The sequence below is a fragment of the Takifugu flavidus genome, chromosome 3 (genome assembly GCF_003711565.1).
Source record: "Takifugu flavidus isolate HTHZ2018 chromosome 3, ASM371156v2, whole genome shotgun sequence".
In the NCBI taxonomy this organism is placed as follows: Eukaryota; Metazoa; Chordata; class Actinopteri; order Tetraodontiformes; family Tetraodontidae; genus Takifugu; species Takifugu flavidus.
This window is the reverse complement of record NC_079522.1, coordinates 12,550,192-12,577,408: the sequence shown is the minus strand read 5'-3', so window position 1 is coordinate 12,577,408 and position 27,217 is coordinate 12,550,192. Positions and strand designations below refer to the sequence as shown.

At 42.8% G+C, this 27,217-nt stretch overlaps 1 protein-coding gene across 7 annotated transcripts in view; it reads left to right on the top strand.

The window, feature by feature from the left end:
- The window catches only part of LOC130522796 (neural cell adhesion molecule 2-like), a 175,627-nt gene that overhangs the window by 48,639 nt on the left and 99,771 nt on the right, over positions 1–27,217 (top strand). The window contains exon 1 of one of the 7 annotated variants that reach the window (XM_057027524.1): positions 13,153–13,173. The exons of the other annotated variants lie outside the window; for them this stretch is intronic. The gene's annotated coding sequence lies outside the window, so the exon portion shown is untranslated. Of the gene's footprint in view, positions 1–13,152; positions 13,174–27,217 lie in introns of those variants that run through there. 7 annotated transcript variants of the gene reach the window in all.

Genomic DNA, 27,217 nt, shown 5'->3' with positions numbered 1-27,217 from the left:
AATTGAAAAATACCAGTAGAAAACAGAGCAGATACCGTGCCACACCTGCCGGATGCTGTTTGTGTGTACTGGTTTTGTGTTTGACCCTGGAATATTCTCGACACTTTACTAAAATCAAAGAAATCAAGAATGCTGTTTGTGGTATTCTAAGTATGCTTTTTACTGTTACTGGCCCCTGGACGCTGTGATGTTTCTAAAATGAATCGGCCTTGGTCGTCTTCGATTTGTTCTCCCGAGGACCGTGGTGAGATTTAAGCTTCAGAAGCGTTTGAGAGGAGAGGCAACGGTGAGAGAAAAAAGAGATACTCGGGGGACAAAGACTCAAGGCTAAAATGACATTGAAGCTAAAATATTCACGGGCACATTACTCATGTTTGAGTCGACAGTCTTTGTCTTTTCCTGCTGTACATCATTTATGTTTTTATCGTATGAGACCCTGGAGAGTTCAGATTTTCCACACAGACCGAAGGTGAATGAATGATGTTGCTGTTAAAGTATAATTTCATCCACTGTTTCAGAGCTGGAGCGCTGATGATTCCAACAATATTAGCTCATTCTTAGCTGCTTTTAAGCGACCGTGTGAAATGTAGGTCGCAGGCTGTGAGTTGAACAACACGTGATTAATGCCTCGCTGCTGACAAGAGAACAAAGAATGATGTAAAGCCAATAGGAAGGAGCCAGTAGGAGTGTGGAAAATTGACAAATCTCCACTGAAGTCTGGACAGCAAATGTGGCCAACAGATAAAGCCATTAAGGAATTTTATTTGCGGATGCAGCTTGATGTACTTCTTTCACTCTAGCAGCCAAACCTCCCTCTGGTTCCTTGCTGGTCAGTAACCTTCAAAGTGACCCACTTCTCCTTCTTTAGTATCACAGCGGCCGATACCCCCTTTGGAGAGGGTGAGATATTGGCAGTCTGCAAGAGACACCCCATGGTACTACCATGTCCTTTCTATGGCCCTACTGGGTGAAAACTCAGTGGGGCATGTAATCCTAGCAAGGACGTTTGGCTCATGTTTAACTGGACCATGCTCAGAACTAAAGGTCAACACATCTCATGAGCAACTGTTTGTGTGCAGCGTTAATGAACAGATCTAAATTATAGCTATAAACATGACTTTTTGCTCTCCTCTTTCTTGTGCTTTAATGCAAACCTAGAAAACTGGATAGTAAAGGAGTCATTTGAATGAGTGGTTTTTAGAAACAGTTTGTAAAGCTTTGCCCAGCTCAGACAAGCTAAAGAACAACATTGACAGCTACCTCCCACTGTGCCTGCACCAGGGGCGGGCTTCCATCCCCGTAAAGTGCGCCAGCATTGTGCCTTGTGTTGGCACCAGTGCATCCCTGTGATCCGTCCTAGCAGAAAAGCGAACAAAGCGTCGATGGATCATAAATGCATTTTACGCTGCAAGGCTGCGCTGCACATTCAGGGCAGAGATGAGGAGCGTGTGCTTTTTGATTTATCTTTGCTGGGAATGAAATACGCATTTTTCAGGTAAGGACATACAGCTGGGCCTGCTGGATGATGCATTTGTAACGATAAGACTGTGATATACTCTGGGTGAAGTTCAGGAGGGCGAATCCACAACACATTAACTGTGATATACTATCTACCATCTGCTGAAATGGAACTGGAGTCAAAGGGGAGTTTTGTCTCCTTATTTGGATGATTCATTGTTATCAGATACAGAGGTGTGAATGGTTCAAAGTGTTTTCTCATAAGCATTTTTGTGTCAGGGACATTTTGAGCTTTACTCCGCCTTCTGGATGTAAATGTTTCAAAAGCAAAAACCTTGTTAAATGTGAAAATAGAAGACACGACAGGATCCCATTGTGTACGTATAGAGCAATGTGTGTACTGTCACGATTGTGTTCTGTAATACTGTGATGTCCTTTTTCTCAGAAAAGAACTTTTATCTATTCTCAATCCACTAAACGGCATGATAATGGCCACATGGTAGAGCTGGGAGCTGCTTCCACAGCAGGGGAGCTATCAGGCCCCCTGCTGTGGAAGCAGCTCTCTGTCCAGGTACGCGAGGCTGACTGCCTCTCTTTTTAAGAGTAGACTTAAAACCTTCCTCTGTAAGAAAGCTTATGGTTAGCAGTGCTTCAGTTACAGTCATTATTCCTGTCAAACTAATTATCAGATTTAGAATAGTGTTATCTTATATTTTGGGCTATCATTGTAGCTACCATAGGCCGAGTCTGCCAAGGTACGGAAATATGGCTGCCTCTCCTCTCCCCTCCTCTCCTCTCCTCTCCTCTCCTCTCCTCTCCTCTCCTCTCCTCTCCTCTCCTGCCCCCCCTCTCCTCTCCTCTCCTCTCCTCTCCTCTCCTCTCCTCTCCTCTCCTCCTCTCTCCCTCCTCTCTCCCCCCTCTCCTCTCCTCTCCTCTCTTCTATCTCCTCTCCTCTCCTCTCCTCTCCTCTCCTCTCCTCTCCTCTCCCCCCTCTCCTCTCCTCTCCCCCCTCTCCTCTCCTCTCCTCTCCTCTCCTCTCCTCTCTCTCCTCTCTCTCTCTCCCTCTCCCTCTCCTCTCCTCTCCTCTCCTCTCCTCTCTCCTCTCCTCTCCTCTCCTCTCCTCTCCTCTCCTCTATATATGTATGTTGTATGTCGCCCTCTCCTCTCCTCCTCTCCTCTCCTCTCCTCTCCTCTCCTCTCCTCTCCTCTCCTCTCCTCCTCTCCTCTCCTCTCCTCTCTCTCTCTCCCCCTCTCCTCTCCTCTCCTCTCCCCCCTCTCCCTCTCCTCTCCTCTCCTCTCCTCTCCTCTCCTCTCCTCTCCTCTCCTCTCCTCTATATATGTATGTTGTATGTCAGCCCTCTCCTCTATCTGTCCTCCCCATTTTCTCCTCCTCCTTTGCTTAGCCACCCATCAGTAGGGGGTGGGGGGTGGGGGGCTCTGCCTGGTCCTGCTCAAGGTTTCTTCCTGTTAAAGGGGAGTTTTTCCTTGCCACTGCTGCTGTTGGGGTCAGGGCCTGGGTTTCTGTAAAGCCCCTGGAGACACTTTTTGATTGTAACAGATGCTATATCAATGAAGATAATTTGCCTTGATATGAGATAATCACTGCTCAGTGATCCCACTGGTTCCTTCCTTGGTATTAGTCTCACTTCATCAATTGTCCTACTTGAACAAGTTGTTGCTGGAAAATGTGAAGACTACAACATCAAACAACAGCAGCACAAGAAACTGGAAATCTGTCTGAATGCTTATTTCCAAGGTGCAATCATTAGCCATATAATTGACTGTGATTAGCTCCAAGCACTCTGACTACATGTTTTTGCATTGGTTCAGCAATCATTGCTGCATCCAAGGTGCCTTAGTCATTTATGGTCTTCCTCAAAACAAAGACAGCACTGCGCCACTGACTCTGCATTATGATTTACTCATGATTCCATCATACCAACTCCCAGACTAATCGTGTCTGCTTTTCCTTTATTTAATTACATTTTATAGCACTCTAATTGTGTTCACATAGCAAGAAGCAGAGGAAAAAAAATACAAAGAGGCCCACAAAGACTGACGTCTTCGTGTGTCTGAGTGTGACATTCCATCACAGCATTTTGGTTTTGTTCTGGATTTACTCTTCCTCAAGGTGAATGACAATGAGGGGAAGTAACTTTCATCTCCAAGATGGAAGGCAGGAATGAGTGATAGACAACAAGTTAATAAAGTCACGCTATATTTCAGCATAGAGGTGCCGTGAATGAATGGACTTTTTATCACAGCAGAATGGTGGAAGAGCACTCAAAGGAGAAGGCAAAGGATATCTGCCATGTGGACCAAAGAGGCGCATCCTCTTTACATCAGTGATATATGGGCTCGGTGTCTTTCCTCACATCATCACATGTTATATATATAAAGTAACAGTTGCTCTGTGTTGTCTTGCATGCCCAAAAGCACTCCTTTGTAAAGGGTCCTTGTAAGTACCGGCAGTAATATTGCTGTTTGAGAGCATTTTTGTGAAGTGATATGGAGGGTCATTGCAGAGCATCACAGTTGCTGCACTTATCGAATCACTTCAGTGCTTCAGAGTGACACAGGAGGTAGGTGCTCATCTGTGTGCCCCATCACACGGGCAGCGTTTGCCCTGCCGGCCACCCTTAACGCCACATCACAGTGTTGATTGGAGCTGATCCTCCCTAGCCCAACCCGACCCGTCTGTTATCCGCTCTCACTTGTTCCATTGATGAACTTGAATCTTTCACAAAACTCCTCAGCTCAACAGTTATGATGCAGCTGGTCCTTCGCTCTTCAGGACCGTGTCCAAAGACTGCACTCTGCATAGCTGTTGCAAAGCTTTTAAGGCAGTCAGCTTTATTGAGTTCTGGAAAGTGTATACAGTATAAGTACTTTACAATTGATCTCAATTCAGTCACAAAGAGCTGCTTTGTTATTGAGAACCCTTTAGATAAAATGCTTGGGGAGCTATTGACCTCTCATCTTTATTGTCTGATTGTATAAGTCTGAAGAAAATGCAACCAACTGTAAACACGTTAGTAGCATCTTTGTTATACAGGTGAGCTGTTGGTCGTTCAGTAGACTTTAACTTGAGAATAGATTCAAGCAACCTGAAAGATGCTAAATGTGAACAGTACTAATAGGAAATGTTTGCCTGCTCCTTAATGACCTACAGGAATTGTGGAATTAGCACTTTCTTGATGAATGTGTGGTCAGGAGACCAATTCTGTGTGATCATTTCTATTTCATTTCTATTTTTATTTCCTCTCCTCATGAAGACACACCAACATGACTAGCCTCTAGGCATGAGCAACTCTAACAGCACTAGTAGTGCGGACATGTTTGCCAGAGAGAGATCATTTACATCACAACCACAGTGGTCCACAGCCATACCAGTTTGACCCATTAGCGCAGCAGGCATCAGTTGGGACTGAAGAGGTTGTAATAGCCAGATTTCAACCCATAGAGGGCAGTCACACTTACATTGTTAATACAAAATACTCCAAAGTGAAATATCTTGACTAAAATGCCAAGAGTTGGACCAGAAACAATCAATTACACTACTTACTCAACCAGTTGGTTAGTTGAAAAAGTTGTTTGTTTTGAGGTGTAGCTATACTTTAAATTGCCAACAATCCAGAAGAAAGGCTGCGTGTCTGTACACGTAAGCTTCTTTTTTTTTTTTTTTACATTTTCCTCTATTCATGTCAATCTCCCAATTTAGTCCCACTGACATCAAAGACGATTTGCACGGCTGCATTCTGTGAGGCAGCTCCAGCCTGCTGCTGCAAGCAGTGTGCAGATGATGAATGTGGAAAGCACACACGGCATTATTACACTAATATTCAAGAGCGTCTGTTAGGGACTATTTTCGGTGCTGCATATTTATTCACATTGTTTACTTTGTCCAAAATTAACTTACTGCAGCAAATACCTGCGAAAAAATAAATAATAAATCCTTCTTTTATTACAACATCGAAAGCTGGGTGGCTCTTTTGTTGGCTAAAATATTGGTTTCTAGAGTTTAGCACCATTAAATGCAAAGTGAAAACACATTTATCATAGAATGAAAGCAATTTAGAAGCAAAAATAGGACTAGTTGTATACACGGAACACTGGAAAAATGACATGTTTTTAAAAATAAAATAACAATAATGTTCGATACCTTTTGGTTCCATAAAATGAGAGAGTAAAATTGGTTTTATCATTAGTTTGCAACAGGTCTACCTGTGACTGTGCATTTAACTTAATAGCTGCCCAGTTTGGGAACTGGATTTGTAGGCTTAAGATTTAGTCCTCATGATTAAAAAGCTTGTGATAGCTTAGACAGCTAACTGGGCAGAGTATGTTTTCCATTAAAAAGTCCATATTCTTTCAGCCTTTCATCTCATCCGGTTTAAATAAAGCCAATTAATGTGTTTCTGTCCTTGGGGGTCTGAGATCTGAAAACAGTGAGACCTAAAAAGGTTTAATTTTTTTGCAGGGGCCACTGTGACACATCACTCACTTTCAGAAGTTGTATCCCTCCCCCTGATGTTTTCATTTTGTTTTGCATTTGGAGAGAGTGCCTTGCTTCAGAGCAGCTCGGCCATGTGGATGAGGTGATGCTGGCCAGTGGCCACCCACCAGGCCTGTATTACCCCACCAAAAAGGCTCTCTGTGCTTGCCAGAGGGACCAACACCCTCTTTGGTTGTCTGGCTGGTACCTTTAGGCAGAGCTGTTGCCTGTACATGGCATAGACTAGTGTGTTTGCTCAGAGGGAGCGTAGAAGCAGAACTACCAAATACATCGAAGGTGAACCCAGGTTTCTTCAATGCTTATTGACTCCTTTTCCATGGAAACAGGGGAGGCCAATCTCATTTACATCTCCGCACACATTTGCCTCTCAGTGGCCTCTAGAGGATCCCTAATCAGCTGCAATTGGAAAGATGGATTTTTCAAAATGAGTCTTTGATGTGAGGCTTTAGCGTTTGCTTTTGTGATCTAATTGTATAATAGGTAGGCCAGCCACACCGGGGGCAGGGCAAGCAGGGGCCTTTTCACTGATTGTCCTCAGGGAAGCAACAAATATCAGTGTTTAGGTGAGAAGACGGCTTTTCTTTTTTCTTTGGAGTTGTAGATTTGTTAGGGTTAGGGTTATATATATATATAGGGTTTTATATATATAATTAAGGTTTTCATTCGTCAGGAAATCAATTCACCTTATTGTATTTTATCTTTTTTTGGGCTTCTTAAAGTCATAAATAGTGACACTTTTTTTTTTGCCATAAACGAAGTTGCATCTGTCTCAGTTAAGAGCATGATTATGTTCTGAGTGAGTAGCAGAAGTAATGATGACACCTCTGACGTTATTCTGAGACCATGGTTTGGGAAATCAGACGAGTGCTGGCTGCTTGGTGCCTGCATAATTAATGAGAAAGGCTGAGATGAAGATCTGGATAGATGCAGTGCACTCAAAGATGTGACAGCTGGAGGGCAGAACATTTGTTTCACTAGATCCCAATATGGGCTCAAAATGCCTTTAATTAAAAAAAATAATGAAAGCAGCACATTTTATAAGTAGTAATTAGCACCTACGCATTTTTTTGAAAATGTATTACGTACAGATTAATTTGATTGACACTTAAAACCGTGACGCATATATGTCCATAAATTTCATTTAATGGAAAATTAGCATTGAACTTCACAAACTATACCGAATTTAAATAATCTTGCTAGAAAATTATGGGTGCCATGCGCATGCTTTTATTAATAAAACTTGAGCAAGAAATCATAACACAGAACCTAACACAGAACACAGAATATTGTGAATAAAGTCAGTTAATGATTGTAGCTAAACCTATCAACATGGATCTTTTTATAATATTCAATAGATGGTAAATTTTCCATTCAGTTCCCCCTTTAAATTCAACACATACAGGGAATGTGATTCATTGCTTTAACTTTTTCTTAAATTCAATGTGAATATCTTTTAATCCCAGTTTTCTCTTCATATTACTTTTTAGTGCTTTTGTAAACAAGTGTGACACCTCTGTGATAATCCCATTCCTCTAAAATCACCATCCTTCTGATAGATCCTCAGAGTCATTTAATCCTCAAGGATTACAGCAGAGGGATTGGATGAAATCTTATTAAAGAGTGAATTGCACTGTATTTATAGGCAGAACATAAATAAAATCTTCATTTATTTCGACAGCTTCTCCAATCTTCAGGACTAGAATAATCAATAAGCAATGCGCCCAGCTAGATGGTTTGGAAAATGGGGCTTTATTACTCGTATTTACCACACATGTTGAGTATTTAGTATGAAATCTGTAGAGCGTTTGATCTTATGTTTATAACTTATTTTTTTCTGCCAGATTTAAGAGAATGTCATAGATTAATTTTCCTTGTTAACTTTCTGAGGGCTAATATCCTGATTTGGGGTATTGTATTATGGATAGGAAGATTTAGCTTTCTGCAGGATTAATGTTGCCCTAAGTCATGTATGATCTTACACTTCAGTAGTTTGAATTTAAATACTTGGGCTGTTTTTCTTGGTAAATTTTAGCAATGTCTGTACATGGAAAGCTTTCACTTGTCTCACAGATGTCCAAACATTAGCCGTATGCTGGCGCATCAGTTCTGTACAGGTCTGCGTATCTGTAATGTGGTCTGAAACGGAGCAAACATGCAAACATTTATACGTGTCCATCAGTCACATTCCCATGCTACTGGGCCATTTTTGGCATGTTACCTACAAACAAATAACATCAAAACCCGACTGATGTTTTAAAAACAGAAAGCTGCCAGACAGAAGGACATGTTCTATGTTGTAAAATGGATGTGTCCCAGAGCACTGGCATGTTGTTTTATCACCAAAATGAGGATTTAATTGTGTTGTTATTCCATTGCTTTCAGCATCATCTCTCTCCACAAATCAATCCAAGGTTGGAGAAAACAAAAATTCTCATTCACCGCCCTGTAAGAAACAGACTCAAGGCTATCTGCTTTGTTAGGTTTGCTAAAGAGCAATGCATTGGTTCCTGTTTGTTAGCCTCGGTGTTACCAGTGGTGATCTTCCCTGTGCTTTAATCTGGTGTTTTTAGTCAGGCCTGAGTCTGTAAATATCTAATTAAAAAGCTAAAGAGAAATGCACAGAGACTGAATAAAGACAGGCAGAGATCCTCAGAGCATTCAGAAAAAAATTAGAAGCCCTAGTTAGAAGAGAATTCGAAAAGGGTCATCAGATCCCACGATGTGTTGCAGCGTATTGTTGCATCAATCAGCATTATATGTCCCCCTCTTTAGTCCAGTTGAACAGCCAGCATTCACTACATATAGGTTCGTGGAACCATGGAAGAGTCACAAACCCTATTTAAGCCTTATTTTAAACCCTGCTGTTTGTTAATGTCATTGTGATGTTACGGAAGGATCCTTGAAGCGATTACAACAGGGGCTCTGTTTCCTTGGTTGTGGGAGGATGAGCTTCTGTCATGATAACATGCATTTCAAGAACTACTGAGGGATTTCATCTTCATCCAAAGGTACCCCGTTTGTGTGGTTAACAAGTATTTCGAGGTTGAATGGAAGTAGCAGATGAGGAGGCTACAGTCTATGATTTATCTTCACATATCTGCAGTATTTGAAAAAGAGAGTTCATAAAGATGGACAAAAAACCAAAAGCTAGTCCATAGCACTAATATCAAGAAGGCAACAGGGGTGCACGTTACACTCACATATTCCAGCACCCTAAAAGCAGGTTGGAACTCTGGAGAATACACTGGAAGTCTATTTATGGCAAAAGCTGCATCAATCCACGGTCCTGAGTTGATCATACCACCCAGATTGGATGGAAAAAGACACGTGGGAATAATCACTTATTCTAAAAGTACCTTTCTAGTGGGCTAAAAAGGTCAAATCAGAACGTTAAAAAAAAAATGCAACGCCGAAGCAGCCAAACAGATCTTCATGCTCTCCTGCTCCAGGGCAACTGAGTAGCATGGAGTCGTATTTGATGTCCTGTGGGCTTGTAACCAGGTTTACCCAGTTGAGGGATGGTCTCTGGCGTCTCCACCGCTCACCTCAATTCAGCACTATTGATCTCTCAGTCCACCATCTCCCTGCGGGCTTACATTTGTCAGTTAATTGACTTGAGGCTGCTCCACTTGGCAGCAGCACATTCTGGTGACGGCTCGATGCAAGTTTCAAACCAGACTAGCCCCCCTCATCGACTCTGGTGGCTAATATTCCCGGAGGCCTGGAAAATGATTCTCCCCTATGACCATAAAGAAAGCTGGATTGTGAGAGGAATGATTAAGTATGAAGTTATTTCAGTCTATTCCTTCAGCTGAGCATGGAGCACACTATAAAATCTACAAAGAAACAACAGCTCCTGCATCCCCCTCCGGAAAATTCACCTTATGATTTGGCGTCCTCAATCCTTTGTGTTTTATTTTTATGATCAATTCACTATTCATCATAAAATAATCCCTTCGCCACTGTTATTATCGTGCTCTTAACACGGTCACCGTATCTGTCTTCCTGAGAAACAGGTGAGTAACACATTGTGCACAGTCGCACACTCATGGAGAATGCGTGCAGTAGATAAAACACTTTAGCAGCAGGGAAGTGTGGCTAATGCTAATCTACAGTGGGACACGGCTATCACTTCTAATGTTGTTTGCTGCTGGTGTAAAGGATATCGCATGAGATTTCATATCTCAAACACTTTACATTAGTCATGGACCACAGCATGGGACTTTTAGCTGCTCTTAAAAAAAAACATTATTTACACCGGGGGCTCGTTGTTTGATCCATTTGTAGCAGCATTGGATGCATAAGTATTCGGCCCGTGTTCCTCTTCTAGCTTGTTTGAAGCAATCCAAAATTGTCGGCAGGCATGGGTGATAATTGATTTGCTGATTGGATTCATCATTGTTTGTACTCTGAGGTGGGGGGGGCTCGCCAGACCCCCAGGAGTGCAGACTGTGCGCTCAGTTGCAGAGTTACTGCTGCCGCCAAGGCAGGGGCCTTAAAGGAGTGAAATATACAAATTAAATCAACAAAAGCCAGCTCTAAATGGGCCTTTGAGACAGAGAATCAGCAAAAAAAAAGCTGGAAAATGTCTTTGAAGTGAAGAGATATTTGTATTAAAGATGCTGGCAGCATGACGGAGGTATTTACAGAACATCAATATCTTTATGTGTGTATGCTGCTGAGACCGTTTACTGTTTCAGAACTGACTTTTTAAAGCGGTTGATTTAATTGTCTATCCCTGACTTCCATCATAATTCCATGGCAAACATCCAAAACCCATAGAAGCATTTGTCTCCACACCTCCCTGACTCGATTGTTCCTGGTCCTCTTCCCGAGCTTTTTCTGATCTACTGAGTCCATATTGCTGGGTTGTGTTTAAGTTGAGGCATCAGACCTGTTTACTTTGAGAAGACGTCTTGATGTTTGATTTCAAGCAGGACCCAGAGTCTCCAGGCACGTTCTTTCCTTGAAATGTTCTGTCTGTCAGATTGACGTGGGCGGCATGACACCCTTCCTCTGTTCAGCCGCTGTGCAGTCCTGCACGGTGCCAAAGTGACGCCTTCTCCATCTGAATTTGGCGAGACGAGCGTGACAGGCATGCCGAGCTGGGGGGAGACAGGCAGCACATATTGGGCCTCCTTCTGGAAACCAAAGTTAATGCTAAGTAAACGTTCTGAAAGGCACCCACTCTGACCATTCATGAGCTCAGTGCCAGGGAACCGATAAACCTACAGAATAAACGCGTGCAAACGCCTGGTTCTGTTCATTGGCTCTCTGCTGCACCCTCAGGTGGAAGGCAGTGGGTGCCGCCATGGCTGCGTGCGGGGGCTTTCAGTGTCTGCACCTGCTACAGTTCCCAGCGTGGGCAGTTTGAGTGCCACCAAGCATGCCTAAAACTGCACTGATATATGCAAGTAGATGTTGAGTGCGGCCAAGTGAACGGTGTGCATGTGAATCAGCCACATTTAAGAATCTGTGGCTTCTTTTCAGCAACGACCCGATTTGAGACTTTACTGTTTCTGTTGGGGAAGCGCTAAGCTATCGGTTCTTTCCTATAGATGGAAATAGCCATAACATATGTAAAACTGTATGTCTTAATGTCATAAAAGTCCGGTGTAAGGCTCAACCAGTTACGCCAAGGACTGTCAGACTAGGGTGCATTTAATCCAGACACCGCCCCCCCATTCATGTACACTTCATGCTGTCGAGGTTTAAATTTAGACCTGAAGCATTGAAGTGTATTATTTACTTCTAAGATTTTAGCAACATCCACTCCTTAGAAAAGGGAACATTTTCCCTCTTGCAGTTTTGACAGTTTTGAGATCTCCAACATAAAATATTTGACATTTGAAGTGCAGCCTGAACTGTAATGATTGATCCGTGAACCAGGCAACCGACAAGGACAGGAAAGAAATAGGCTGCTGTGAATTGCTTGCTGGATTATTTCCCATTTGTATACTTCATACTTATACTTTCCTTTGAATCCAGTTTTGCTCCTGGGCCGTTCTAAGCTGGCGTTCTAAGCTGCGAACACACCATATACTGTACATGTTGTGTCTGTATGTGGTGGGGAAGGAATGGAAGATATTTGACCATCATGTTAATGGAAACAAAAACCTTTTTTGTAATTGCGTTATTGTGATTCATGCTGTATCAGACTTTTTTTTCCTTTCAAAAGACCCCTAAAAACACTAACCATGCCCAAGCATGCACACTCACAGCCAATGTACAGCACGTGCTCTGATCCCATCACCTCCTCTTTCTCAGGGTTTGGTGGAGTGAAAATCATAAATCAGTAACCCATTGTAGCTGCTCTGGGAGATAGGATGATTGCTAGCTGAGGCTATCTTTAACCACAGAACAATAGCAGCGTTGGTCTCTTTAACTGAAGAGTTATTTTTCCCCCCTCATTATAAAATTACCTAAAGGTGAAAGTAATTGAGAAGCCACTGTTCATCAAGAAAGTGCAATTTTATAAACATGTTTAATGAGTTGTGTCTCGTTTCTGTTCTACAACGTAGACAGACGGCGAGCTAGCGCCCAATTAGTTACTATTGACACCTGTATTGGGCCTGTAGTTATAGACTGACCATTTGTACAATTTTGAATATCTTCATCTGTAATACGTAGACATTTAATTAAACAGGCTAGATTAAATATCAGAATGTCAAATCCGAGAAGTTCTACCTTGCTCATGCAAAATTTGCATAAAGTAATTTAATCCCACCTAAATAGAAATTTAAATAAGAACCAGGGTACACAATTAGAATAGTAGAGATAATATATACATTAGTTAATCATGTTGTGGTCTATTACCAAATTCTAATTTTTCTGCCACCGGTTGAAGGCAGTAAATTAGCTCGGTCCTAATCTCAGTTCATAATTACGACTACATTAATTACAGACATCACTCAACATGTGTTATGGGGAATAAAGGGAGTTGATTTGATCGACTCAGTAGGAGTCACACGGAGCAATGTTTGAGCACAGGCAAAACTGACTCTCATTGTTCATTCAGCCTCCTCTGCAGCTCACCAGAGGCACGGACACCACACACAGCGGATATTAATAACGTGCGAGGACGTATGTTTTTGGATAAAAATAAAGTGCGGATTTAGAGACTTTTGCAGCTGCAGAGCGCTGCCATCTTCTGGGAGATGGTGCTTCAAGTCGGGGAGGATTGTCAGAGCATTAGTGAGGTATCAGTGGTCTAACACTCGCCTCCACTCCCATCTTTGTGTTACTGCTCACTAGCTTGCTGCAATGTTAGCTCCTCCTGTCTCATCTTTGCTCTAGGTCCACTTTCTCTCTATCGCTGTGGCTGTGCCTTCCTGCCAAGATTAGCCTTAATGTCTGCCACGGAGACAAGGCCAAAGGAATCCCGACCTTATCACACATCCAGGTGGAAAACAAGCAGTAAAAATGGGGTCAGGAGATTAAGGACCAGAGCTTGCTAAATGCCAAAGTGTGCGCATGTTTGTTAGCAATAAAAGGATGATAAAACACAGGACAGACGCGGATGATGTCAAAGAGAAAAGGAGGGGGGCAGCTGGTGGGAGGGGAGCCCTGAAGTGGGCAATTGTTGAGCGTGTGCAGCTAATGGAAATCAAACAAGGCCTGATTCACCCATTCATGCATAGCTAAAAGGCTTTGAAGCAGAGCAACCTGAAGGAGCGAGGCAGACAAAAGGTCTCATTTTTCGCTGTCTCGCCTCCCGGTGCCACACACCTCTCACTTCTCACTCTTTGTCAAGGACTTCTTAGCCACTATCTCTCTTGTGTCACATTTTTTGTTAGACTTCTTCATTCCTTCAAACTCATCATAATGGCCTATAGAGGATATTTTTTTATATCCAGGGTGTAGGTGGAAGCACTCAGTTCAGAGTTTCTGAATTGAGGGTTGAAGGTTTATAAATCGAGTCCTTCTGTCTAAAATTGTGTTATTGTTGTGTTTTGATGTGTCCGTGTCTCTTTTTTTTTTTTGCCCATGTGTATCTGTGGTTTAAAGATTAAAGCCAAAGACAGCTGAAGTGATCATTATGTTTCCTGGCTGAAAATCAAGAGGGGAACCTACAAAAGCAGCTTGGGGCATTCGTATAATGGCCCTCCAAAACACCCAAAGGGAGAAGAGCAATTTGTGTTTCTGTGAGGCTTCAGGCTTTTCATCCAAACTGCACTTTGGCACATTTGGCAGATGAGACAAAGGGCACCTGAAGCAGCAGGTGGTCCAATCGATACCCAGCATGCTTTCTCCCAGCATGGGCTTTCTCTCAGTGTGGTGACCATTTGATTGGTGGACGGACCAAAATAACTCATGTCTTGTTGTGGTATCTGTGACCTTGTGATTGACAAAGGTCTCGGGGCGATTGGAGTTATCAACAATTGGGGAAATAAGGGACGGCAAATGTGAATGTTATCTGTTTAACGTCCTGCTTTCAAGGCGACAAACTCACCTGTGGCTGATCTGCTTCACTGTGAAAGTGTGTATTTCTTTCCTCTTGAGAGAAAAACACGTACATCTTGTGGGATACCTCCTGTGATATTACCACTCGTACTGTATGTTATATGAGGCTGATGCTATACGAAAACTATTCTTTGCTGTAGAAGGTTTATACCTGTTAATCTGAGAGGAATCTGAGGGGGGAGTTTTTCACTTTCATCCCATGGCAGTAATCATTAAATCAAACATTCACAGTAGCTGCTGACAAAGCCATGTCAAGCCTGGATTGTTAGAGGTTTTGTTTTAATTACACAGGACAAAAACAGCCATTCTGTAGAATTTTGGCCACAACTGCAGGCAATATGAAAAACCTAAAAAACGGTTTGAAAAGAAGCATGTCATCAGTGGTTGCTGGTGCTTTTCAGTTTCATACAAAAAGTCATTTCACAGACCTCCAGGAAGGCTGCACTTAGGCAAAAAAGCCTTTTCTTCAGCTGTCTAAAATAACAACAACAATCATTTAAGCGTCACTCAGCAATGACAGCAGTGGGAGCTGTGTGGAGAAATCCATACCAGATGACCTGCAAAAAAGATCTTGTCTTTAATCTGCCATGGCCTGAAGTTTGGTGTTCGATGCTGGATCCACTGCTTTACATTGTTGGGGATGAACTTTTGTTGTGTTCGAATCTCTGAGAAATATGCTTACGCCTACTTTAGGCACAACTGGGACAAGAGTTTTAAAAGTGATTAAAAAGATTTAACCTCTTAAGCTATGTGGTTTAATAATAGTGTGGGAGCGATGGGCTCATTATTTGACCAGCGGTGGTAAAGGCCTAAAAAACACCCCAGGGCGACAGGGTGAGCTGGTCAGTAGAGGGCTTGCAGTGAAGACTGGTGTGTTTCCTTCCCACATCCTCCGATGGGGACGTTCACTGGGATCAGCAGCTCCACTTGTAGCTGACTGTGGGGTGGGAGTGTGAAAATGAGTGGTGGACTCTTTCTTCTTCCGTGACCATTTTAACATTTGATTCTTGCCACTCTGAAGCTTGTGCTTTTATTAAAACCTGCATGACAAAATTCAACTCATTTTAACAAATGGCACCAGAACCGAACAGATCAATATCTTGAAAACCGGCCTAAATTAAACTGTCAACCACGGTGGGAAGAAAATATGTTTAATTTGATGAAAACGTTCAAACTAAAAGTAACTTTTCTTCTCTGATGGTTTTTTTTATTTTTTGCACTCAAATGTCTGCTCTCTGTCCAAGAATGACAGTCTGCAATTTATCATCATTTGGATGTCACTTCACTGTCAGAATCAACATGGAAATTAGGAATGTGCAATATATCGACGGTTTATCATGACCACAATAGTATTCCATGCAATAATGGTATCGTGATATGTTCATGTACTCACGTCCTAAAAACACATCAAAACATTCCCAGAAAAATCGCCATAACTCCGCCTCAGAAGGGCTTTAAAAGATTACGTCATTTTGTAGGTACAAGCTTCTACTACCTCGTAACCTTAAAGTAATCTGCGTTCCGTAAAACAAGCTGGTGCACCGATAAGGGTGCATCTTTACAAATGGAAAAAGACAACAAAAAACCTTGGGGTTTAACTCATCGCGTCTCCTACTTCATTTTGACATGAGCTCACAAAAATACATGTCCAAATTATTTTCAAATGTTCCCAGTTCTAACAAGCTCAGAGAGGCACAACAATATTAATTGTTGCAAATGGGTATAAATTAGCGTTTAAATCTGGGATTGAAAGACAAGGTCGACAGGTCTGCACAGCTCATTTCTCTGTGGGTAGAATTGAAACTCACCTCAATTTAAACCCACTCCACCAAATCTCATGACAACTTTTAAAGTCTCTCAGTTCTAACAAACCCACAAACAATAATAGTGGTCGAAATAAGCATTTTGCTGTGGCTGGGTTCTGCAACATGGCAACAAACTTTAACACCTAAGACTTGGTGACAGAGAAAAGTCACTAAACTGGTGGCATATCTTTGTCAGATTTGATGATTAACTCAGGTGAACCTCTTTTTTCAATAAAACTGGCTTGTTAGAATGTCAGTGTTTATTCCCTATTTATTCACTGTCAACAGAGCAACCCTAAAACAGAAATATGTTGAAACAATACTTCAAAATTTGTTTATATATCACAATATTTAAATGCGTTATCGCATATTGCAGTCCTAATGGAAATGTCAAAATATCTTCATTGAGGAAAGAAACCACCAATGTGTTGTTTTAGGCAACAATTTGGTGCCATTTGACAAAGGGAAGGGGCCACTTTTATCCATTGGAGGACATCTCGAGGACATTAATAAGTTACACAGGTCTAATCAATCCATAGGATGCACCATCGACCTTTGAAAGGGTTCCATATACAGGGGGAGGAGTTTCAGCTTGACCTTGGTGTGGCTGCTTCACATCAGCAGCACAGAGCTGGCCTCAGAGGAAGCAGTTAGTGGGCGAGGAGTCGGCAGAATTCCAGGATAGAGCCTCTTTGATATTCACAGCTCATAAGGGAGACACTGGCCTTCCAGAGCAGTAGGGAGGAAGAGAGCGATGGGGGGGCAAAGAGGGAAAAAAGGGAAACCATTTGAAAAATGAGCAGGTGAATGAAGCCAGGAGGGCAAGTGGGGAGACAGAGGAGAAAAGACAGAGGTGTGCTGTAGTTTGGTCTGACAGCATCGCTAGCACTGCCTGAAGGGAGAGAAGGAGGGTGGGTTAAAAGAGAGAGGGAGAGTCTGTGCTCACTGACCTGTTTCTAATATTACCCCTGTCTGACCACAACCTTTCTCCTGGATTCTTTATTGCTTTCCCCCTCATGTCTCCAGTTTAATTTCCCCTCCAACATCAGCTGTTGACAGCTCTTTGCTCCTGTTTGCTTCCTGTCATTGTCCCTCCTAATTTTCCTTCATTTTCTTTTAACATCGCTCCCAGCTTTATTGTCTTGTTAGTCTTCAGCAAGTGATAACTATTTCCCTTTGCTTCCCCCTCTTGTCATTTTGCCACCATCTGCTGGCTCCAGCTCCTCTTTATTATTAGACAACAACGTCCTCCCATAGCCGAGGGGCTAGTTTTCCATTATGGAGGGACATCCCTCCAGGCTCTTAACCTTCAAATGCCTGTAAGCATCAGAGTTATCCAGTCATCTCCCTTTGAAATAACCTAAAATGCAAAATGTCTTTTCGAGAACATTATATCATATTATTTTAATTAAAAGGTAGTTAAATTTCATCAAGTTCGAACGCATCACATCTGAATTAGTGGATATGACAACTCAGAACAGGTCACCAACAAAAATCTCCAGTAAAGACCCGGACAGACAAATCGCTGGGACAGACATGGCTATATCCTGAAATCACTGAGGCAAGATCAGGGTCACCTTTTTTAATCACTCATGTAATGCATTCAGTGACCTCTCAACATCTCTTTCTCTCTTTCTCTCTTTCTCTTACACGCACACACACACACACACACAATAATATTCCAACTATCCTCAAGATACTGAAGCTGTATTCCAATTTTAAATCCCTTCTGGTACATCCTCACTTTTAATACACAATATGAATTCTAGTGCAAGTGTCCGACTAATAGCAACCCATAAATGTGTTACTTAACATTCTGTAAATAAGAGTTCAGGGAGGATGGAGAAGGCTAAGTGGTCAGCGCTTACAGACATCTTTGACAGTTTGAAAATGCACCTTTGTACAGATTTTAGCATTATTAGGCTCCCAAGGATAGCGTATTTGCATGTTAGCAAAGACTTTTGTCCTTAAAAAAACCTTGTGAGTCACCAAACGCCCATGCACAAAATCTCTCTATAAATCTACTGAGACCTGACACAAGAATACAACATCGTAAACTATGGTAGTAAAACGCACAGGTGGCGCTTTAAGGAGCAGAACAAACAGTGGTGGGTGGTGGAAGGTTTTACACAGGACACGGTGCAAACAAACTATGTCAGAAGGCTTCGAGAGCCAAATGAGTAGAGACAGGAGCACCGATGAGGATGTTTAGTGTGAGTGTGTTTCCCTGCAGCTCTTTCATTGAGCGCATCTCATTCTGTCACCGGTCTTGCAGGATACAAGCACACAGGAGCAGAGACTTTATCAAAACCTTTTAGATGCTCCCCTCCCAACTCAGCCATAATCGTTGTTCATGCCTCCAATCTTAATTTTATCTTTTTTAGTTTTGTTATGTAGCTAGGGGGCTAGTGAGCAGCCTCTTCCCTCAGCTTTGCTGTTCTAAACACACGAGATGCGTTCTATGAAAAGAACCCCCATTATGATTTCACTCAGCCATAGCAATCAAAATAAGCTGTTGTTTCCTAGGTTTATTGATCTAAAATATCTTGAAGACATCGTGCTGAGGCACCACACTGGTGTTTATTAAAACATGGATGCAGGGTCAAAAGTGAGGCGCTTGGACTGTGTCACCATGGCAGGAGAGCATTGAGGTCAGACGGTCTCTCAGAGAGCCACAAAAAGCTGGTGATATATACCCTGTATAAAATAAGTTTTAAAATGTCAATAAATCCATCAAACTAAATGTCAAGCTCGTGCAAAGGAAATGTCATTGGCTGTTTATAACAGGGATCCTGTGGAGACGAGCAAGACTGTAGCACGTGCTGCTAATATGCGTCAGAGCAGGCAATAATATGGGGGGCGGAAAACACGTTACAGCACGTCAGTCCAGGAGGGACAAGGAGCTGCTGGAGATGTTTGAAGCTTGTAAGATGTTCAGAAATCTATTACCGTATTTTCACGACTATAAGGCGCACCTAAAACACTGAGATTTTCTCAAAAATCGACGGTGCGCCTTATAATCTGGAGCGCCTTGTGTGTGGACTGAGTTCCAAAATCTGCTGTGCACCTTTGGTAGGTGCACTACGGTAAACGCTCCGCCAATCAATTAGCGGCACACCTACGCGTAAGGACCCCCTAAAATGGCGCCGGACAAGTGAGACGCATATGAGGCTTACTTTAAACTGCAGGCCATCGAATATGCGGCTGAAAATGGCAATCGAGCAATCAGTGTTTTTGCTTTATGAGGAGGCGGCATCTCTCCATACGCGCAAGGGCAACTGTTGCGCAGCGGCTGCCCGTGGATTACCAGGAGAGGGCAGCCATCTTCCCTAACCCTAACCCTAACCAGGAGAGGGCGGCCATCTTCCCTAACCCTAACCCTAACCAGGAGAGGGCGGCCATCTTCCCTAACCCTAACCCTAACCAGGAGAGGGCGGCCATCTTCCCTAACCCTAACCCTAACCAGGAGAGGGCGGCCATCTTCCGCACCTACTGCCAAAGATAACCGCGCCCAGCCACATCTATGAGGCAGCGGCGGGCAGGTTATGCCACCATATGCGGGTGGATTGTAGACGCATGGGCTATGATACCGTCTTCATGTATTGGAAGAGCTTTCACAAAATCAATGCTGAAGCGGAACCGGTCGGTGAGTCCGATTCAGATGATGAAGAAGAGGAATTCAGGATGTTGGACATTGAAATTGTGCAGCTGTTTAATTCAGATACAGAAGATGAAAACTTTGATGGTTTTGTGGCGGAAGAATGAATATTTTGTTCAATAAATGTGTCGAAACTCACTGTTTTACTTCCGTGGTAATTTTTTACTGTATGTTTCAGCATGCGCCTAATAATCCGGTGCGCCTTGTGTATGTTTTAAATACAGAAATAGCACCATAACTGAGACTGCACCTTTTGATACAGTGCCCCTTATGGTCGTGAAAATACGGTAGTTTTCCAATACCATAGTGTCTCGCTGTATTAGATGCTAAGAGGTTTTTAGCTTGAATAGAAAAGTGAAAAAGATCGAGAACCTGTTGGAAAAGACCCTGACGGGAGCGCATTGGATGTTCCAATGGAGCCTTGAATAATCAGTGACGGGTCCCTCACAGTCACACTCCACTGAAGCACTCTATGGAGATATTTCATGTCACGTATCTCCCATTTGTGATACTTAAGCGCCGCTGTCTCGCCACCCATACTGTTAGATATAGTTTCTATATCATTTTTATTTTTTCACCCACACACGCTGCAGCTCCCACTTGCTGAGCCTCTGGCCAACCCAAAAGCTAAATGCTGTGTCATGAGCCAGGACGCGTGTTAAAACAAAAACAGTTACCACCGCCGACACACACTTCAACACATGCGGCACAGACATGAAGAATTATGCCTGTTTATTTATTAAGATGATTCTCGATTACTCCTTCATTGTCCCTGCTTCAAATGAACCCGAGCTAGCGTTGGGTAGTAACAAAAATATTCATTGTGTGATATGCGTGGGCATTAATGCTGTTATTTCACAATTTATGCATAGCATGAATGGTTTTCTTGGACAAAACACTGCAGAATGTTATCGTCTGTGCAGTTTGTCAGCAGCAACCACTGCCAGGCAACATGAATGAGATGCAAGTGAATGCACGTGAATATTTGGGGGGGGGGGTCCTGCATTAACTTGAAGAAAGAAACGAGAGGAACTGACTGATGGGAGTGTCACTGTCACATATGCGAGCTCAGAGAAGACTGGGAAACATTCATGTGTGCTTACTTTGCCAGCAGTTATACAACCAAGTTGGAGGTTAGAGTTTAAGTCCATCATGTATGACGCTTCGGGATTACACACAAACGGACCGTTGAAGCATGTCAACATCACAGGATGGAGTTTAACATCTGCCCTAACTGTTCTAATTTGGATGAATATTGCTGGGATGGAGCCTCAGTTTTGGAAATTTCAATAGATTAATGGAATCTGACAAATTTTACACTTAACAGACTGAACTTCCAGAAGCAGATTTGGGTCCTTAATGGAATCAGACATTCCCTGGAAATGGGCTTATTTGCTTTCTAGTCAAAAGACAGATGAGATTAATACCAAACTCTCATATGTCTGTTCAGCATTTTCAGCTGAGAGATGCATCTGTGGGGCTTTTTGTTGATCATCTTAATATTCATTAGGATGTAAGCATGAATTATTAAATAGTTACCAAACAAGTACATCATGTGTGTACATCTATTTTCATTTTCTTGTTTTGGCAGGAGAGTTAACAAGTATTTTCTTTCTTTTTTTATTTAAGTAACATTCCTGTGAAGTCCTGCGGAGCTGCAGTCGTCCAACTATTCCAAAAGTACTTAATACATTAAAAATGATCCAGTATTGTGTTAGGTTTACATCTAGTGCTGCATGGTTACTGTACAGCTGATTATATATAATGCTGGACAATGAGTGTAAATCTCTCAAAAATCACCAAGATTGAGCATATGTGTAGGAACGTGATGCAGCAGTATCATTTTTCCAACATGAGGCTGACTGAAATCAAACCTTTGGCTCATCCAGGATGTTCGAGCACCTCCTCAGACCCTAATTAGGTGGAAACAGCAGTGAAAAGAAGACAAACGCATGACATGATGTAATCAACAGTGGTGGAGGTGAATGCCGAGTTCACGGCCGTGTCCATCAGCAGGTTATAGTCTCGCCCCTAGGAGGACGTGGTGATGCATTGTCCATCTGTCTTGACAGGGGTTCTTCTTGAAAATCAGCTTTTAAAGGTCCAACAGTTAAAATAGGATTTTCTTGCATAAAGGAAACCACCAGGCTCCCTAAACAGCAGCGCTTATTAGAAATCAATTATGCATCAATTCAGTAGAAGCTTAGTCCAGCCAGCTGTTCTCTGTGCGGTGTCCTCGTGTGTCTCCGGTCTTCGTCTGAGTGACTGTTCATGCTAAACTGACACGTCGTCAGTCCAGACTATCTTCAAAACACAGAAAAGACACTGAATTCCAATCCCTGATTATATCTGGAAGAGATAACCGGGCCCGTGTTGTTTTTCCAGAAACAAGCCGACTTAAAGCGTGTCAGGGGTTCAACATCCTCTTGACATACAGTGATCTGTGGACTGTAGCGCAGAGCCAGATCCAGACAGAGCAGCGGCACAGTCGGGGGATTAACTTTAGAGCTACTGGTTTAAGAGATGCCCACAGGTCAGATTAACAGAATGTAAAGCTCGCTCCCCTTATGCCGTTTTTGAAGTAGGGTTTACATCTTTGACTTTATCCTGTCAGAACTCGGTGAAAGGAGCAGCGCAGCCTTCTTTAACCCTCTCTTTTTTTTGCTCAGGGTGGTGTGGAAGGGTTGGGCTGCTTGGGGTAACAACGAAAGAGCGATCAGAGCTGTGTGTGAGCCCTGTCGGTTTATTCAGACACAACCACATCTGTGACTTAAAGCAGGAAAGTGTTTGCAAAGAACAGGGAATGTTTCGGGTCGGATAGTTCATCACATCTTTAATGTTTCTCTGTACATTTGAGGGGAATCTCATTTAATCCGTGGAGCTGCTTGTACATATGCTTTATCAAATGTATTTAGATGAACTGCTGTTGTAAATATAGATGTTTTAATATCCCTCCCAGAATTCCATAGTCATTAACACCCACCCATCACGACACATTTTATATTATTTTCCTGGAGCTGATCAGATTTAATATGTTTCAATATCAATGTTGGCCACCAGGTGGCGTTTTCACCTTCAGACATAAATCTTAATCTCTACAAAGAAAATCTAAATCTAAATCTAATCTGCTGCTCCGGAAATAGTCATGGTCATGTTGTTGGATGAATGCAACATTCTATAGATGTAAATTTTAAATGCAGTCTATTAATTCCAATTAGGTAAATGCATGCTTTGTATTATAACCACAACACCAATTTGATGTTCATCCTCTCTTGCATGATTTGTCCATGCCATCTGTTAAATCCCTCAATCTTGCTTCCTGTGTAGAGAATTTGACCCTTTGTAGTTGACAACGCCTGCAGATGATTGTCACATTTTTGACATCTTAGATTTATGTTTGGGAGATAATCAGACATGTAGCAGCTGCGGCATTTAAAAATAAAAAAAACAAGGAAGGTGTTCTGGTACAAGGGGGAGGTGCCAAGACACTTTTAGAGCACCACCAAGGTACCCTTGATCAAGGTACCTAACCCCCCCCCCCATGCTCACTACAACGTGCTTGAGACTCATCCAGGGTGAACCCTCCCTTTATCCTTATTCAGCTGGGACAGACTCCAGCATCCTCCCCATGAACCCGAAAGGAATAAGACAGTCAAGAAAAAGAAAAAAGAAATAGAAAATAGGCTTTGTGTTATAATCTGAGGTAAATATTTTTTGTAAATGGTGAAATCTCAGCATAATGACTGCAATTTGTTGAGAATTAATGTCATAAAATATGGTTTGGAGCTGACTGACTACAGTCTACAGAGTTGATGCTATGAAGCTTAATAGGACATGAACTCCACACAGAAGTGATCAAAAACAGCTCAGACCTCAGACGGTCCCAAAGCAGACCGTCCTTTTGTTGTCTCCATTGGCGATTTAAGTAATAACAAACGTTTTTCTGCTCTTTTTTGTTTTCCTGGCTCTCTGCCTGACTCGTGGGCTGCTCGCCTCTCTTCTATCGTGATGTTCCCTTCCTGCCGTCATCATCAGGTAGGACAAATCTGAATAATTGCTGCTGTATCCAGTACATCTTTGAAAACTCTCTTGAGTTTGAGATACGTGAGGGTTTTCACAATGAGACAAGCCGTGGGTGCACAAATGAACATACCAGGGAAGAAGAATCACTGTAGCAGTGGACCAATCACCTTTCCTCTGGTTTAAAATCCAGAACAGCACGTTTAAGACACGCACTTTTTGGGTTACAATGTCCTTTTTTCTTATTATTATTGTGTGTTTATCAGATCCGAAGGTGGAAAGGTGAACTCTTTCTGCCTTCTGTGATTACAGATGGTAAAACCAACAGACTAGCAGGCTATGGCTTGGAGGTAAAACAAAAGAAGGTGTGATCATCTAAGCAGCAAAGCTGAATCCTAAATGGCAGAGTTGGCCTAGTGGGAGATATGGGTGGTTCATGAGCAGCTTTCAAAAGCTTTGCCCCCAGCAATGTCACCAGCCACATAACTGCACTCTGCTCATCAAAGTGGCGCAGCAGCTGTTTTGAGTGGTTCCTTCTTTAGGTGGCGCCTGAGGCACCAACCGCTGTTTTCTGTCGGCTGCCGGTGTGATCATTAGTGTCAAAGGGATCCGGCGTACCGACCGGTCCCACTGCCTCTCATTCGGAGCCACCCCGGACATTCTAATCCCTCTGCCCCCCATGCTAAAGCCTTTTTGTGGGGGAATATTAAAGGTAATGGCGTCTTAGTCTGTGCCTATACCCTTGAAATGATTCGGACGCAATAATCCCACCATAAGTCTGCCTAAACGTCTCAGAAGGAGCCATTTGCAGGTCAACACATGACCCTAAGGTGTATTTTGTCAGAAGCTAACAACATTGTTGTAGTACTTTAGAGAGGAGTCATGTCAGGACGAGTAAAGGGGCCAAACCTGAGTTCTCATCTTGAGAGAAGGTTGCGGACAGTTACGGCTCTCCGTGTAATAGCATTAAGTCTGACTGTAGGGGTTAATGAACAAGTGCAAGTCAGAGGGGATGCTACACAAAAAACAGCACTCTCCACTGCTGTGTATGTGAATGCATGTGCGTGCTGAAGCCCTTAATCCTCTAACGGGATTACAAGGCGTATTGTCCTTTGTTCATTCGTTTCTTTCCACCCACGTACGCTGGGTTGCAGAGATGTCAGGGCCCATGTTTAGGATTACAGCGAAATGGCTTCTCAATCGGGCAGGTACATAAAGCCGAAGGTTACGTTGTCATTTTACCACTTTTCTTCTTAAGTAACGCCATGTTTTTGCTGAATCTGTGGTCTGACCTGTAATCCATACAATGTCTGGACTTCAGACTGATGTATACAGCAGAAATGGGGTGAAGTATTGATTTCCGTTTCTCCTTAACACTCAGAAGGAACGCCGCTGGTCGTTCTTCAGCGTCCGCAGATGCATAGCATCCAAAATATTTAAAAAATCTCCACTTTGTGTCAGCCTTCACTGACACACTCAGCACTGTGCTGGTATTTAGAGGCTTCTGCTAAATGGCTTTTACTTCAGCAGGCCGATGGTACAGCAAACACAACAGACTCTTGGTAAAGGACAATGGGAGAGCTCAGGGGTCCGTGTGTATCTCTGCCAACAGAAGTTTCAATCTGTGACTTGAGGATGAAAGCACACACTTGAGTCTGTATCATGTCTCTGCTGTTCAAAGAATCACGTCGGTCATTTAAATTGTTTTACACCATTAACTGCAAATTGCGTACAACTAACTTTTACGGTCTCCCATTTCCAAAGGCGTGGAATAAGCAAGTTTTGGGATGGATTCGCCTCTTTTTACTTGCTTTGTTTTTGACTTTCTTTCCGATTTAATTGAAATCAGCTCACAGAGGTTTAAATTGAGCGCAGTGTGTTTTGATCGGTACACAGAAGGTTTTGTCATATTTTCTGTAGACGCGAAACCAGGCAAAAATACACAGTTTTCTCTTTCATTGTGTTGCTTGTTTGTCTGGGATGGGAGATTTCACAGGTAGTTTCTGTGGAGATGCTGTTTTTTTCTCAGGAATAAAGCGCCTAGATTGTATTTATGGTGCTGAAGTGACCAAAATTACATCTGAGGATCTCTTTCAGAGTCCAACAGAAGATCCGGATTTAAGTCATTTTATGAAAGAACTACTAATGACATTCTTATTAACCTGTCAGCTGTAAGACTGCAGTTTTTGTTTGTTCTATTTTATGAAGCACAATGTAGTCAATTGCAGAGGTTAGCTCTTCCTGTAGGCTTTGAATTGTGTCCATGTGGTGTGTGAGGATCAAGTGTTTATCTATAAATCAGAGTACAGGTCTGATGCCTGTCGATTATTCTGTATTCTCAACAATGGCTGTTTTTCTAGCCATCTAGCAACATATAAAAGGAGGTCAGTGGTCAGATGGCTGCAGAGATGTAGAGGAGAACGGCACTGGTGCGGTAATGGCAGACCGGTGTGACGTTCAACATAAACAGCTGGAATAGTGACGGCTGAGTCCAAAATCATCCCCGCAAGGATGGCGCTTGTGTGGATCCATCAGCAGGCTTGTGCTAAGGTCTGCAGCTCCAGGGTTGTGTCTTTGTTTGCCTACACACTGATTGGGGGCAGAAAGTGGATGAAGGCAGACAAAGAGAGATCTCACCCGGTGATACAAGCGTCCTATGATGTCATCAGTGTGTGTATCTATATCTATATGTCTACATCTATATAAGAGACAGATCTTCAGTAGGATCAGACCCAGGTTTGACTCTAATCTTTTGATTTTATCCAACAAAAGATTTGGGCTCTAAGAGGTGATTTCTGCTTCAATTGTCAAAGAACAAATGACAACAACTCTCGGAACAATGACGATCACACAACCTTGTGGCACGTGTGACTGTCTAGCATGCAAGTACAATTCACAGAAATCTTTTCAAGTACTGCAGTGAGCCAGTAACATTCCGAAGATGGTTCAAATGCCCTGTTTTAAAATAAATTAGAACAGAGAAGAGCCGTGACGAGCAGGGCAGATGATACACAAGTGAATCATGTAATTGCTTTGTTTGTCTGTCTGTCCTTCTTCTGCTCATCATGGCTGTAATGCGTCCCACTTTCACTCTACTTCACACAATCACAAACAATCTCCTTGAAAACTTCTGCATGCTGCTGTGGATGGGAGGAGGATGGGAGGAGGATGGGAGGAGGATGGGAGGAGGATGGGAGGAGGATGGGAGGAGGATGGGAGGAGGATGGGAGGAGGATGGGAGGAGGAAGCGAGGGAAGAAGGTTCCCACCATATGTGCGCTGGTTTGTTTGAGACTTT